Source organism: Urocitellus parryii, chromosome 3 (assembly GCF_045843805.1).
Source record: "Urocitellus parryii isolate mUroPar1 chromosome 3, mUroPar1.hap1, whole genome shotgun sequence".
NCBI lineage: Eukaryota > Metazoa > Chordata > Mammalia > Rodentia > Sciuridae > Urocitellus > Urocitellus parryii.
Genome location: NC_135533.1, coordinates 194,867,731 through 194,881,762, shown reverse-complemented (window position 1 = coordinate 194,881,762; position 14,032 = coordinate 194,867,731). Strand labels below are relative to the sequence as shown.

The following is a 14,032-nucleotide window of genomic DNA, read 5'->3' as shown; positions in this document are numbered from 1 at the left end:
AACACAATTGGCAACACAGTCTGTATCCAGAGCAACTGGGCTCCCAGGTATTTCCCCACCCAACACCAGCAGGCTGCAAACGAAAGAAGCCTACAGTTCTCTGCTGAAACAAAGAGTGAAATGAAGCTCTCTGTCATCCCGGCCAAAGTCTCAAAATCTCCCAGCCTCACATTTAAGATGCTCTGAGCACCTTGCCATTGCTCAAAGAGGGAAGGAGCCGGGAGAAGGAAGCCAGGAGATCCCGTGGCTCCTGTCCTCTTGTATCAGGAAAGCCAATGTTTTCCCAGAACCACTCTCTTTCTTCCCTGGCTGAGGTGTGCTTATGCCTCTTGGCCATCCTCAAGTTCCACGCCACACTGGATACAGAGAAACTGAAGAGAGACACCATGCATTACATACAGCCTTCCCAGGAGAGGCAGGCAGGAAAAAGAAGGATGGGGGTGTGGCTTCTTGACAGGTAGAAGCAATGATTGTGGGGGAGGAGGTATTGCGGGGGGGGGGGGGTCTCTTTTCTTGGGCTGGTTGGGTTCTCAATGGGAACTTCTCCAACCCTCTGCCTAGCAGGAATGTGCTCATGACAGCCAGTATTCCAACACCCAACAGAAGTAGGGAGCTAGAAGCCTCCTTACTCTTGCCTCTGATGTATCAGATGCCCCCTCCCAAAGTCAAGAGACTGAACAGGGGAGGACTCCCTGGCTGGGAGACTGGAGAAGGCATCTCTTTGTCTGCTGGTCTTTGTGTGGCTTTCCCCCAGCCCCACCCTGCACCTCCCTCTGCCTTCTAAGATGCCTCGTGGTCCAGTGTTTCTGGGTTCTAAGACCCTAATACACTTGCTTGTTTGCCCACCTCCACCTCAGGAATTAGCAGAGTGACAAAAATAGAAACAAAACAATTACTACTCTTTTCATCCACATATCAGCTTCAGTCCCTCACCTCTATGGAGAAGGGATAAATAAAGGGTGGTAGATGCATAATATGGAACACTCTGCAGCTATCACAAGCAAAGAACTGGCTGCCCACACCATGGATTCAGCTCAAAAGCAGAGCATTCAGGGGGAAACATAAGAAAAGAATGAAATCTAGAACAATACCCATTTATATAATTGAAAAGTGCACGCACACAAATGGCCAATAAACCATGCAAAAGTGTTCAATTTCATTAGTCATCAGGGAAATGCCAATTAAAACCACAATGTAAAACCTCTGCACACCCACTCAAGTGACTACAATGAAAATGACAAAAATACCAAGTGCTGGAGAATGTAGATGAACCAGAATTAGTACACATTCACATAACGCATTTTCACTGCTAGTGGAAGGCACAGTGGTAGAACCACTTTGGAAAACTGGCCACGTCCACTATAAGTGAACCCTTGCTCTCCAATGACTCGGCAACTGAACACTTGCTCTCTGATGACTCAGCAATTGCACTCCCAGGTATGTGCCTGGCAGAAGTGCGTATAAATATTCACCCAAATTCATGCGCTAAAATATGCATAGTGCACTGTCCATAATGAACCCAGGCTAGAAACTACCCAAACAAACCCTCATCATCAGCAAAGTGGACAAATGTCGATAGATTCCCATGATGACATTCTATATAGCAATGAGAACAAATACGCTACAACAAACAGCAATTTGGGTGAATCTCACAAACACAAAGCTGATCCAAAGAATCCAAGCTTAAAAGAGTTGGTGCTTTATGGTTCCATTTATTTGTTTATTTGGTACCAGAGATTGAACTCTGGGGCACTCAACTACTGAGCCACATCCCCACTCCTATTTTGTATTTTATTTAGAGACAGAGTTTCACTGAGTTGCTTAGTTGCCTCACCATTGCTGAGGCTGGCTTTGAACTCACGATCCTCCTGCCTCAGCCTCTGGAGCCACTGGGATTACAGGAGTGTGCCACCGCGCCCGGCTCACAATTCCATTTTAAATAAACATCAAAACAAGGAAAAACTAGCAGAGGGAATTTGATGATATCACAGTAGTTAATCCTGGGGGAGGGGGGGTTACAAAAGTGCAGGAAGAGAGAATGAGAGAGAGATGTAGATTGGCTTCCTTGTGCTGATTTTACAGATGGGTTCTACTGGGGGGAAGCCCTACAGCTGAATATTGAGGATGTACACATTTCCAACTGTAGGTTCAACAGAAGCAAAACATACATAGAAAAGCTGAGGACAGGGCAAAAAAAAAAAGTGCACAAACAACACGTATTTTACAAGGGTATGTATGTACTTAAAGACCTACTTTCATCTATCAGAGAGGACGCCTTGCGTGGGGAGGTAATTAGCAGTGGGGTAACAGTAATGGGAAAGAAATACAGTAATACAAGAGAAGAATCTTGCACAGATCCACGCAAGAATACGCTGAATCCAGCTCCAGGTCTGAGGTGAGGGGAAGGGTGAGAAATAGGGAATACAGGTTTTAAAAACCCTTTGACTAACTACTAACTGCATATTCTTCTTACTGCCTTAATTAAATAGGATCTGACACAAAGAGGGGAGCTGGCCAGATCTTGGCATGGGTTACTTGTCTGAGGCACGGTCTCCAGGTGCCTTGCCCTTTCCTGCCCTCTGCAGCTTCTGTCCCCCCCACCAGATGTGTTTTTATGGCTGACTCTCCATAGGGTCACGGCTTTGATTACTTCTCTTCCGTGGACTTCTCCCCACCTCCTTTAAATCCCGGGTGAATGTCAATCACTGGTTTAGTCCAACTCTCCTGCAGGCTACATCTCATCCCCAGCCCTAAGGAGGAATGTGGAAAGCCCACCTGTGCCGGCTCTCAGCACTGCCCCCCACTCCCCAGTACTTCTGTTCCAGCCCTCTCTTCTCCTTGGACCAATGCCCATTTTCAAGTTTGAATCTTTATTCTGGGTTCAGACATCGGTGGTGGTGGAAGATCTCGGAAAAGGAGGAAGTTTCCTTCTACTGACTCTCCTCCCTCCTAGTAGATCTGAGCTTGGGAAGGCGTGTCCCATGCTCGAAACTGAAATGTTGACAAGGACCCAGTTTCTCACTCTCACCGCTAGTGGGAGCTGCTGGCTAACCTGAGGCCAGGCAGGGGCTACAGGCAGGCAGGAGATCTGTGGTCCATCTGTCTGACCGCCAGACATCCCGTCCGACTCAGAGCCAAAGGCCTGTGTCCTGAACTTTCCTGCAGACCGACTTTCTTACTGATCCCTTCTGCAAGCATGCGCAGCCCTTCTGTATACACATAAGGCATCCAGTGACCCCGAGAGCCCCACACCCAGGTCCCAAAGGGATGCTGACACTCTCCCACCCCCACTTCTTCAAAATCCTAATAATAGAAGATCAGGTTCCAGCCTTTGGGCTTCCAAACCCAGCACCTGTTTTGCTCAACAAAACAGAAGCTTCTAGGAGCCTTGAAAATGTCCAGGAAAGTAAAAAGCTACTAGAAAAATAATAAAGGCTGTGTGTGTGTGTGCATGTATGTGTACATGGGTGTGCTCCTGTGATGGCACTGGGCAGTGGCCCAGTCCCAGGGAGACATGCACTGTCTCCCTGGGAGACAAAACCTGGTGGCCTGTCATTTTAAACAGAAGAGTGCTCCAACGTATTCCGTATTCCAAGTGTTACCCTGTCGATCTGCCTGGGTGTGTAAATTAATGTTTCTCTGTATGTAAATCTGTGCCCACATGTGAATGACTGTATCACACTGTGATAGAGTCCTTGAGTGAGTGACTATACATGTCAGTGACTCTTTATCTCTGTATGTGCCAAGGAGAAGGCTGTACCTAGCTCAAGAGTGTATGTGTGTGTTTGTGTCGGGGTAGGTGTCTGTGTTTGTTGGTTGCAAGCTTGATTCTGGGTCTGGTTGTGTGTTTGCTTCTGTCAGTACATGTGTGTCAGTGTGTCCATGTAGGTATCAACTATTGTGCAGGTTTCTGTACTGTACTGTATGTCTCTAGGAGAGTGTGGTTCTTTGTGTGTGTGTCAGGGTGCCAGTGGATGTATGTCTGAGCCGTGTGGGTGACACTGCCTCAGTGTCAGTGTGTGTCAATGATGTGTCTGTTTAATTCCGTGTGGGTGTCAGGGTGTATCTCATCTCTCTCAGTGTGCATGTACGTGTGTGTGTCGGTGCAGGTATGCAGATGTGTGTCTGTCTCAGAATGGATGTCAGTGTGTGTCCAGTGGATGGGTGGCTGGCGTAGAGGGTCCCCAAGTCAGCGAGGAGATGTGTGTATATACACTTCCCGCTTGTGCCAGGGTGCTTGCCGGTGTTTGTCGGTGTGTGCCTGTCCGTGCTTGCGTGGGTGGCTCTCTGTGGCGAAGCGTCCCCAGGTCAGTGTGCGTAAGCCAGCGTGTGTCTGTGTGTCTGTCCGGTGCCCGCGTGGGCGGCTGTCTATGGCAGGGCGTCCCCGGGTCAGCGTGGGGGTGTGCGCCCCGGCGAGTGCCGGCGTGTTCACCCTCCTAGCGGGCGGAGCGCCACGTGCGGAGCCCCGGGCGCGTCGCTCTGGGGCGGAGCCAGCCCGGGGCCCCAAGCCCCAGGCCGAGCCCAGGCGGGGCCCGCCCCCGACCCCGCCCCCAGCCCGAGCCCGCGCCGCCCGCCGAGCCCGGGAGCCCGAGCCGAGCCGCGGAGCCGAGACGGCGGCGGCGCCCGTGGGATGCGGGGATCGCGCCCCCGGGGCCGCTGAGCCTGAGCCCAGTGCCCCAAGCCCGTGCCGAGCCGAGTCCGCGCCGAGCCGCAGCCGCCCACCGCGGGGCCGGGCCGGGGGACCAGCAGGTGAGCGAGCGCCCCGGCTCCTGGCAGCCCTGGCCCGGCCGGAGCCCCCTGCGCCTGCCGCCGCCCAACTTTCCTCCCCGAGGGCCGGAGCTCCAGCCTCTGCGCGCCCCCTCCCCTGCCCAGGGTCCGGCTGGTCGCTCCCTCCCCGATCGGTGCTCCTGAGAGTGGAAACGGGGAAGAAGGGGCACAGGTCGCCCCGGCTGGAGGGGATCCCCCGGGGGCGTCTCTGATAGCCGGGTGCCTCCTTCCCCTTCCCTTTCCTTCCGGGTTTCCCTGTGCGCTGTCGAGGGCCGGGGGAGGGGGAGCTCCGGCCCCGGCTTCCCGGCCATCCCTGGCGCAGGCTCGGGGACAGTCTAGGTTTGGGACCCGGATTCCCGAGGCCGGAGACCCCAAGGTCAGAGCGGCGATGAGGCGCGCAATGAATGTGTTTGCAGAGAGCGGGGGTGAGGGGGCCGACAGGATAGTACTGGGGATGGGGGAGAAGGCCAAGCACCCTCTTTCCTTGGGCCCAGGGGATCCGTCCGCTGGGGCTATTCTCTCTGTTGGACGAGATCTCTGAGCGTCTTGAAAGGAGATCTCAGTGAGCGCTAATGGGAGAGAGATCTACGTGTGTGCCCCATCTCTGGGCGCTTGGACCACGAAGAGATCTAGGCACCCTCTGACACCCCAAAGTACCCGCATCGCTGCTATCTGATCTCTGCCCTGCGAAAGCGAAGAGATGTCTGGGTGCTGAGATTCGGGAGAGTTCTCTGCCCTCCTAGCTCTGACCGGGACAGATTGACGCTCCCTGACAGGAGGCGGCTCTTGACCTCTGTGCTATTTGATCGTCTTTGGTGGCGCCCTGGGAGAAAGTGGAGGTGCCTAGCCTTGTCTGAGGGGCCAAGGTCTGGTGGGGGCAGAGGTGGGGGTAGGGGTGGCGGCGGCGGTGGTGGTGGTGATGATGGGGGCAAGGCTGGGGCCAAGGCCCGGCTGTAGGCCTGACTTGCAGACACCTGTTGGAGGGCAGCGCACAGGCACAGCAGCGGCCCTGGCAGAACTCACTGTTCCCTTTCCTGCCTTGAGCCTGGCTGGGCCGTGGTATCCTGTTGGGGTCCTGGGATGGCTTTCCGTTCCCCAACTGTTTGCTTACCCCTGAGACTCCAAGCACCTCTCCCCGTGAGCAAGACAGAACCATCCAGACAGACACACCTCATGACCCCCACCATGCCAGGTCACCACAGCCCTCTCCCAAGTTCCTACCAGGCCTCAGGACCTAGAGGGACCCTGAGCAGCAGAGATCCAGACTAAGAAGAGTCAGGACCCTTGATTCTGCCCTCCACTCCCATCTCCTTGACCTCATCTCCTCCCAGTGAGAATTAGGCAGGTGTACATGAGTGGTGGTAATGAGTGGCAAGGTGGAATTAGGATGAGACAGGCTGCTGTCCCAGGAGCACACAGCAGGGGAGGGGTGGAGGGGGTCTAGGGACAGACAGGGTGTGGAGCAGAGATTCATTGCTAGAATGGACAAAGTGCTGAAAAGAGCTTTTTAAAACTTTTCATCTAACCCTATCACCACCACCACATTGTAGAAGTGGGGAAATCAAAACCCCGAGGGGGTCAAGGACTTATCCAAGGTCACAGAGAAAGCATTAGATTGGGGGCACCACTCAGGGTGAAGATCCCTTGAAATCCATTTCCCGGGGGCCAAATGGACCTAGAACTAACCAATAAGGATCTGAGGAGAAAGAGAACTGGCCCCAAGGTGCCAAGAACCACATTCAGCCCAGTGTGGCATGGGCAGCTGATGCACTCCAGGGCGCTCAGCCTGGCGTTATGTGGTGATCAAAGCTACTCTGGAAAAATTCCAGGATTGACTCATTCAGCCTGAAGAACAAGCTTGAAGGAATGGTGGGAAGCACCAGAGACAGCTGGGAATGGAGGAGCAGGGGAGGCTGGTACCCAGGCAATCCAAAGAGCAGGGAGTCCTGAGGGCAGCCTAGGACAGTGATAAATAGCAGTTTCGATTTCACAAGGACTAGTTCCTGTTGATCCTTGGGAAGGTTTCTTGAAGGGTTTGCAATGATGTCCCAGAGCCCACTCAAAGGAGGGGGTGATTACCTTTGAACAGGAAAATCAGGGTTATCTTTCTAACAGAAATAAACCTTCCAAGCATGGTCTGGTGGTGCACACCAGTAATCCCAGCCACTTGGGAGGCTGAGGCAGAAGGATTCAAGTTCAAGACCAGCCTCAGCAACTTATCGAGGTCCTAATCAACTTTGCAAGATCCTATCTCAAAAAAGAAAAAAAAATAATAACTTTCCACCTGGGTTTTGAAGGGTGAATAGGAGTTTTAAGGTGAGACCAGCACACTTTAGCCATCATAACCAGTATGTACAAAAGTACTGAGATGTGAAACAGCACAGTTAGTTGAGTGATCTGCTGGGTCCTCTGGTGTGAGGCAGAAAAGAGCAAAGTAGAAGCCAAGATCACCGTCACAGGGACCCTTATGAGCTATGTTCAAGAATTGGGAATTTATCCTCAGTAATGGTACTAAAAATAGTAACATTGACTGAGCGCTTTCTCTAGGCCAGGGATGCGCTGCGCACTTTACAAGTGCATAAACCCTGGCAGCCAAGACAACAATAATGGCCATTTTGCAGAGGGTGAAACTGGAGGCTCAGAACTTGCTCACTGTCACACGTCTACCAAGTGGCAGACCTTGGGTTTGAGCCCCGGTGTCAATGTATCTGCTCTGTAATATGCCAACCTCTCCAGGGCAGACCATAGGTGCCAACCCGAGTCTTTCAGTTGAAGGAGAGGTGACAGGCAAGTTAGCACAGGTGACAAAGCCATCTCCCTTCTCCACTAAGGAATATGCTCTCTGCCATCCCTGACTTTGGCGGCTCACCCAGTGAGGTGTACTGTCCCCATATCACCCTGTGAGGCGGCATGGGCAAATGAAATCTGGGTTGACAAACTTGATGAAGAGCAAAGGAGAAGTGACTTCTCAGGCTCTGCCTTGAACCTGTCATACTTCTAGGGGAGATACTAACATCCAGCAGGGAGTTGGAGGGAAGGATTCAAGAAGGAAGTGTGTTCCAGAAGGAGATTTGGGCTGGAGGTGGGAACTGGGAGCGGCCAGCAGAGGCTGGTCATTGGAGCCACAGTGGTGAATTAGATGGCCCAGGGAGAGGGCTTGGTTCTCAGTCCTGGTGACACTCACCACACTTGGAAAGCTGTATGTAATAATACCCGTGCTCAGACTGTTCCCCCCAGCATGCCAGTTCATCTGGTTCTGGAGTGGAGCTTGGGGGCATCTGTAGCTTGAAAGCATCCAAGTGGTTCCAATGGGGTCTAGAGAGTGAGAGGAAGGAGAGTGGGGTCAAGAGCCCAGAAGCACTTCCACAATGGAGGCAGAAGTGGGCAGAGGCCGGAAGGAGCAACCAGAGTGGCAGCAGGAAAACCAGGAGTCCCCTGCCCTTTCTACTGAGAGACTTCGGAAAATACCTTCTGGAGGCCAGGCATGGTGGTGCACACCTGTAATCCCAGCAGCTTGGGAGGCTGAGGCAGGAGGGTCACGAGTTCAAAGCCAGCCTCGGCAACTTAGGGAGGCCCTAAGCAACTCAGCGAGACCCTGTTCTCTAAATAAAAAAATAAAAGGGGACAGGGAATATGGCTCAGTGGTAAAGCACCCCCTGGGTTCAATCCCCAATACCAACAAATAAATAAATATTTTTTTTTTTTTTAAAAACTCCCTCTGGGAAGTTCATGGATAGATATCAAAAAAAAAAAAAAGTATAAGTGATTTAAAAAGAAGTTCCTATTAGGCTGAGCAACAGTGAAGGTGCTGTTGACCTTGGCAGGAGAAATTCCGCTCCCAGTGCCACAGAACGTGGTGCCCCTCACAGGCGGTTCTGGAGGATGAATGAATTGGTGGGAAGGGAAGCCAGGTGGAGCGGGTTGAGGAGTGAGAAGGAGGTGGAGACAGCATGTGTAGACAGTACTTTCAAGGGGCTTGATGGTTGAAGAGGGAGGAGAAAGATAGAGGGGAGCTGGCCAGAGGTGGGGTCCAGGGAGAGCTGTAGGGAAAGCCTGACGTGGACCCTCTAGCAGGTGTGTTCCGCAGCCCACCCGCGGGCAGGCACTCACGGGGGGGGAAAAGCCTTTCCCCCAGAGCGAGGGGCTGGATGTCTGCAGCTGAAAACTGCGCACAGTCGGTATACAGTTGTCCTTGTTTATTCACGGAGCCAGTCAGGAAGGCCCAGGTTCAGTGTCTCTTCCTGTGAACCCCAAGAGAGGCTGCGGTGGTGGAGCTGGGCAGGGGAGCAGCCCTTGCTGTGGTAAGAGAAGGGTATTCCAGAACACCGCATTCAGAGACAGGGACACGCGATGAGGGTGTCTAGGGCAGGTATCCAGGGTGACAAAAGTGGGAACGGACGGGCTGGGGTAAAAGTCCTGTGGCTGAACCTTAAAGGAGGCAGAGGGAAGAGAAGGCCAGGGAGCTGCCTGCAGGCGGAGGCTGGGCAGCCAGGGAGCAGATCAACGACCAGGATGGCAGAGGGGGCAGAGTGAGCCTGGGTTGGACGCCCCTGCCTCCTTCTAGCCCAGGATGGCCTACCATAGAGTTCAGCCTGGGGTGGTGAGGGAGAGCCTGGAGAGGACATTCAGCACCTACTTTGTGCCATGGAAGATTCTAGAAGGTATCCCAAACAGATAAAATAACCGCTCTCATGAGGTTTTTGCATGTTAGTAGAGTAAGACAGACTGGATAATCACTAAACAAATAAGGACAGAAGATAATTTTGGTGAGTGCTATCAAGGAAATGAAACAGGGGTTGGAGACAATAGGACTGGCTAACCAGGAAATGCCTCTTGAAGTAGGAAACGGATTGGAGACCTGAATAACAAGAAGGAAAACCAATACTTAAGAGATCTGGGAGAAGAATTTTGAAGAGGAAACTGCCCGTGCAAAGGCCCTGAGGCAGGAACCAGCTAGTGGGCTGGCGGCTGTGGCAGGAGCAGAGGAGACGGGGTGGGGAGGAAGAGGTGCTGTGCCTCACTCCTAACCCCCACCCTGTCAGTGGACTGCCCCTTCGGCTACACACACACACAGCTTACACCACTCTCCTCCCTGGCAGCAGTTCCTGGGAATGAGTCTATTTTTAGACACAACTCTCCTCTCCGTGGGCCTAGAACATACCGTGTCTTTTTAAGATGATCAATATGGAATGGCACTATTTATAGAGACCCCACGTCAATTCCTGAGACCTGGGACCCCCCAGCTAGGGGAGGAAGTCCGGGGACCAGGCTTTGTGGGGACCGGAACCACAGCTGGCACAACCTTGGGGACATCTGACATAGATTCTTTACAACTTGTGTCACCTTCTCTGCTGGGTCTGCCCTCACCCCTTCCCTACAGAGTCACCTCTGTGGGGGGGGGGGAGCCAGGTACCAAAGCCTCCTCCAACAATTTCATTTCCTGAAGGAGGACTGGTATACCCCGTCACCCCCCCTCCCCCCCAAAAAATGTAGTTGTGACTGTTAGAGCCACAGTCTGATGTGACAGTTTGTCTGCCTCTTTTCTTCAGTCCCCTCTCTTCCTTCATCTCTGGAGGGGCAGACGAGGATCCCCAGGACCCACAGGTCCTCCCAGGTTGAACCCCGTGGGCCAGAAAGCCATCTGCCCAGGACAGGCAGAGTGCAAGGTCACGGTCAGGGGCTTGGGCTCCCCAGTGGGAGGTCTGTGGGGTTCAGAGCAGCCAGGAAGGCCTCCTGGAGGAGGTGCCATTGGAGCCCAGCTGTGGAGGAGATTTGGAAAGGGATCATGTCTCGGAGGCTGTTGTCGGGAGAGAGTGTTTATGATCTGAGGCTGGAGTTCTCTCGCTCCTCTTCAGTTTCTTCTGATTAAATCTCCCAGGGAGGCAGTGGAAAGTCAGGCCCCACAGGAGTATCAGCAGAGGGGAAGGATGGAGGCGTCCGTGTGCATCCCGGCAGGTCCCTCACCCTCTCGGAGGTCCCCTGTCCTCGGTCATCGCGCGGACTTGCAGGCTTTTGCTGCTGGCCTTACACCCCTGGGAGGCTGAAGGCCCGGTGCTGCCCACCTCCGTCGGTTCAAGGTCACCGGGGGATGCGGGGGCGGAGCTCAGCCCAGGGCCACGCCCTTTGCCCGGGGAGCCTGAGCTTTCTGGGAATGGATTTTGAACCGTGGAAAGGGCCTTTCTGGAGGGTTATTGATTCCTCGAAGGGAAGGCCTGATGAAGGAAGGGGCTGGCTCAGAGGCAGGTTTCAAAGAGATGTCAGGGCAGGAGAGGTCATCTGACTTCAGGCACCAAATCCACTCTCAGGCTACAGTCGCCATCCCCCACACCTGGGGCCCGGCTGGGACGTGCCGGGGATGATCTCAGGGGTGGATCAGACCATGGGAGGGACCAGCCCAGCCAATCCATACGGCCCACCTAACCATCAAAGTCCCAGCCTCCTCCTCAGCCCAGGCCAAAAGCAGGAAGGGGACCCAGACGAGCCCCTGAGTTCATTCCCTGCTGGGCCAGGGTCCCCACCCAGGGGACACCAGCTGGGGTGGGGTGGGGGCTGCAGGGAGGCTAAGGGACCAAGGCCTGACCACCAAAGTAGAGCTCAGCGGAAGATGCACAGGCTCTCAGCCGCAGGCCGATGGCAGCGCCAGCCCCGCCGCCTTGCTGGGTCGGATTCAGCACAGACTGCCAGTTAAATAAAGCCACAGCGAGTTGCCAACAGGACTGGAAACCCAGGGAAAGCCCCCACTCACTGGCTGAGCCCGGGTGCCTATTAGAGGTATAATTGCTGCACTTCCGTTTCAAGAACTGTCTGAGGGAAGGAGGAGGGGGGGAAACCACTCCCTATGAATCCTTGGGGGCCTACCGTCCTCAGAGACAACTGGACTTTGGGCCCCTTCTGGTCCTCGCTTTTTTTTTTTTTTTTTTTTTTTTGATCCAATTAAGAACTTGTCCCCAGAAGAGTTCCTTGTGCTCACATTGCATTGCACAGGTATCTTAGCTGGCACTCGCCAAAAAGAAAAAAAAAAAATTGTCAAAAACATTACGTGAAGCAAAAGCAAGCTGACACAAAAGAGCCCATAGGCGTGAAGTTCGAGAACAGGCAAAACTAATCTGTGGTGCTAGAAATCAGAGCAGGTGTCGGAAAGGGACAGAAGGAGACTTTTAGAGTAAGGGGAGTGTTTACTATCTTAATTGTGGTGGCAGTTAACAGGTATATGTAGTCATCGAAACTCATCCAACTAGGTCTAAACTGTGCATTTTCTTTTTTTTTTTTAATATTTATTTATTTTTTAGTTCTTGGCGGACACAACATCTTTGTTTGTTTGTGGTGCTGAGGATCGAACCCGGGTCTTGAATTTTAGTTATACCTTAATTTAAAGCAGCGTTAAGGAAAAGGGGTTGCATATGGAGTTATACTGCGTTGTGGACATTTTTGTGGCAGAGATTTAGTGTCTTGGATTGACTTATCTCCCTCCGGGAGTTGAAAGACCCCAGAGGGTAGGCCTCCCAGTTTCCTTTGGGGGGGGTGTCTTATCTCCCTCAGTGCACACAGTAGGTGCCTCATAAATCCCTCTGTTGCCATGGCGTCCATGCAGTTCCCCAGTGAAGGCCTTTTTTCAGCTCAGGAATAAAGAAAAATGAGTTGGAAGGAACTGGGCTAGAGAGAGGATGCTGATTGCAGTCTCATGGGCACCAGAGTGCAAGAGTGTTCCATGGGGCCTCTCTCTGGTGGGCACCATTCTGCCCTGATTATGTGTGCTGTGTAAGGGTAGACACCTGGTTTGGGGGTCTAGGGTGAAAGTGCCCCTGGATGGCTGGGCTGCCCCTCCCCCACCCCCATCACTGTGGTCTCAGCAAGTTAGATCCTCCAGGTCTCCACCCTGGACCCTCTGGGTCTGGCAATGATGGGTCCTGGCCACAAGTGCGGTGCCATTCAGTGCACTATAGATCCCCAGGGGCTGACAGGGAAGACCCGGACCTGGAGGAAGAGGGTGCGGTGTGCCCTGTGGAGGGGTTTCCTGACTACTTGGGGAGTTTGCAGTCCCCTGACCTGGCACCCAGACACTGTTGAACAGTGGACTCAGTGAATGTGCTGCTATCCAGCCCTGACCCTTGACCCCTATTCTTGCTGTGGGGAAGGGGTGAGGAGGGAAAAGGGGGGGCGAGCCGCACTTTAGGGGAACTCAAACCAGTCTGTCCTTTTGAAGTGGACTAAATGCAGGGCTGGGGCTGACAGTGCCAGTTTTCTCCTCAGCTTTCACCCCTCAAGGGGGCTCTGGTCTCCAAGACCCCCCTGTTCATCCCTGTAGGGGAATTACTTGGCAGGGTGAAAATGGGCAGGGTTTTCCTGTCTGCTGAATTAGCCAGCGCTTCCCAGAGTGTTGGAATAAATGAGATGCAAATGTGTGTAAATGAGGGCATCCCCAGCTTCTGGGGTGGGCGTGTTCGCCTGGGAGAGGGATGGGGGTGATTCTGCAGGACTTCCCAAGATTGCTGGAGGCTGGATTGGGACCACGGAAAGAAAGCCCCCTTCTACGGCCCCAGCCTCCTTCTACGGCCAGGGCAGGCTCCGGACTGCACAGGGTTAATGCTGGTGCAGTCTCAAAGGAATAGAGCCTGCAGGGAGCCGGTTAGCTGAGGCCCTTGTGCAAGGATGTGTCAATGTGCCTTTGATCTGGGAGCAAGGACCTGAATACACAGGCCACGAGCACCAGCTGGCACCCCCACGGAGTCTTTGTCCAAGCTGTTACCCCGGAGAGGAGAGCAGGACGTGCAGATAATTGCCTGGGCAGGAAGGATGGTCTGAACTCATTGTGGACCCCTCCCCCTTCCACTGCACCACCCCAACCTGTGGCTTGAGCCTCCATAGCCACCCACAGCCACTGCCAGAAACCAGGGTGGCACTTCCTGGTCTGCCTGGACAACTCTCCTTCAACCCATCTCCACCCCCTCCGACATCCCCACCTCTACCCCATCCCCCAGAGGCCAGCCTGAGGCATGGCTCCAGAGCAGGTGGCTTTCTATACTGGTTTAAGGTCTGGTAGCCCAAACGCTAGATCAGTGGCTTCCAACAGGAATATAACATGAGCCACAAATGCAAGTCACACATGTAATTTTAGATTTTCCTAGCAGCCACATTTAGAAAAGTAAAAAGAAACAGGTGAAATCAATTTGAACATGCTTTATTTAATCCAGTATATTATCAAGTTCAATGGTAGCTTTTTTTAACTTGTAATCAATATTAAAAATTATTAATGAGCTGGGCGTGG

The 14,032-nt window shown here is 53.2% G+C and overlaps 1 protein-coding gene across 1 annotated transcript in view; it reads left to right on the top strand.

Moving 5' to 3' along the window:
* Positions 1-4,678: 4,678 nt before the first annotated feature.
* Scn5a (sodium voltage-gated channel alpha subunit 5) overlaps positions 4,679-14,032 on the top strand; it is a 95,280-nt gene continuing 85,926 nt past the window's right edge. Inside the window, exon 1 of the mRNA XM_077795666.1 lies at positions 4,679-4,749. The gene's annotated coding sequence lies outside the window, so the exon portion shown is untranslated. The remainder of the gene's footprint in view (positions 4,750-14,032) is intronic.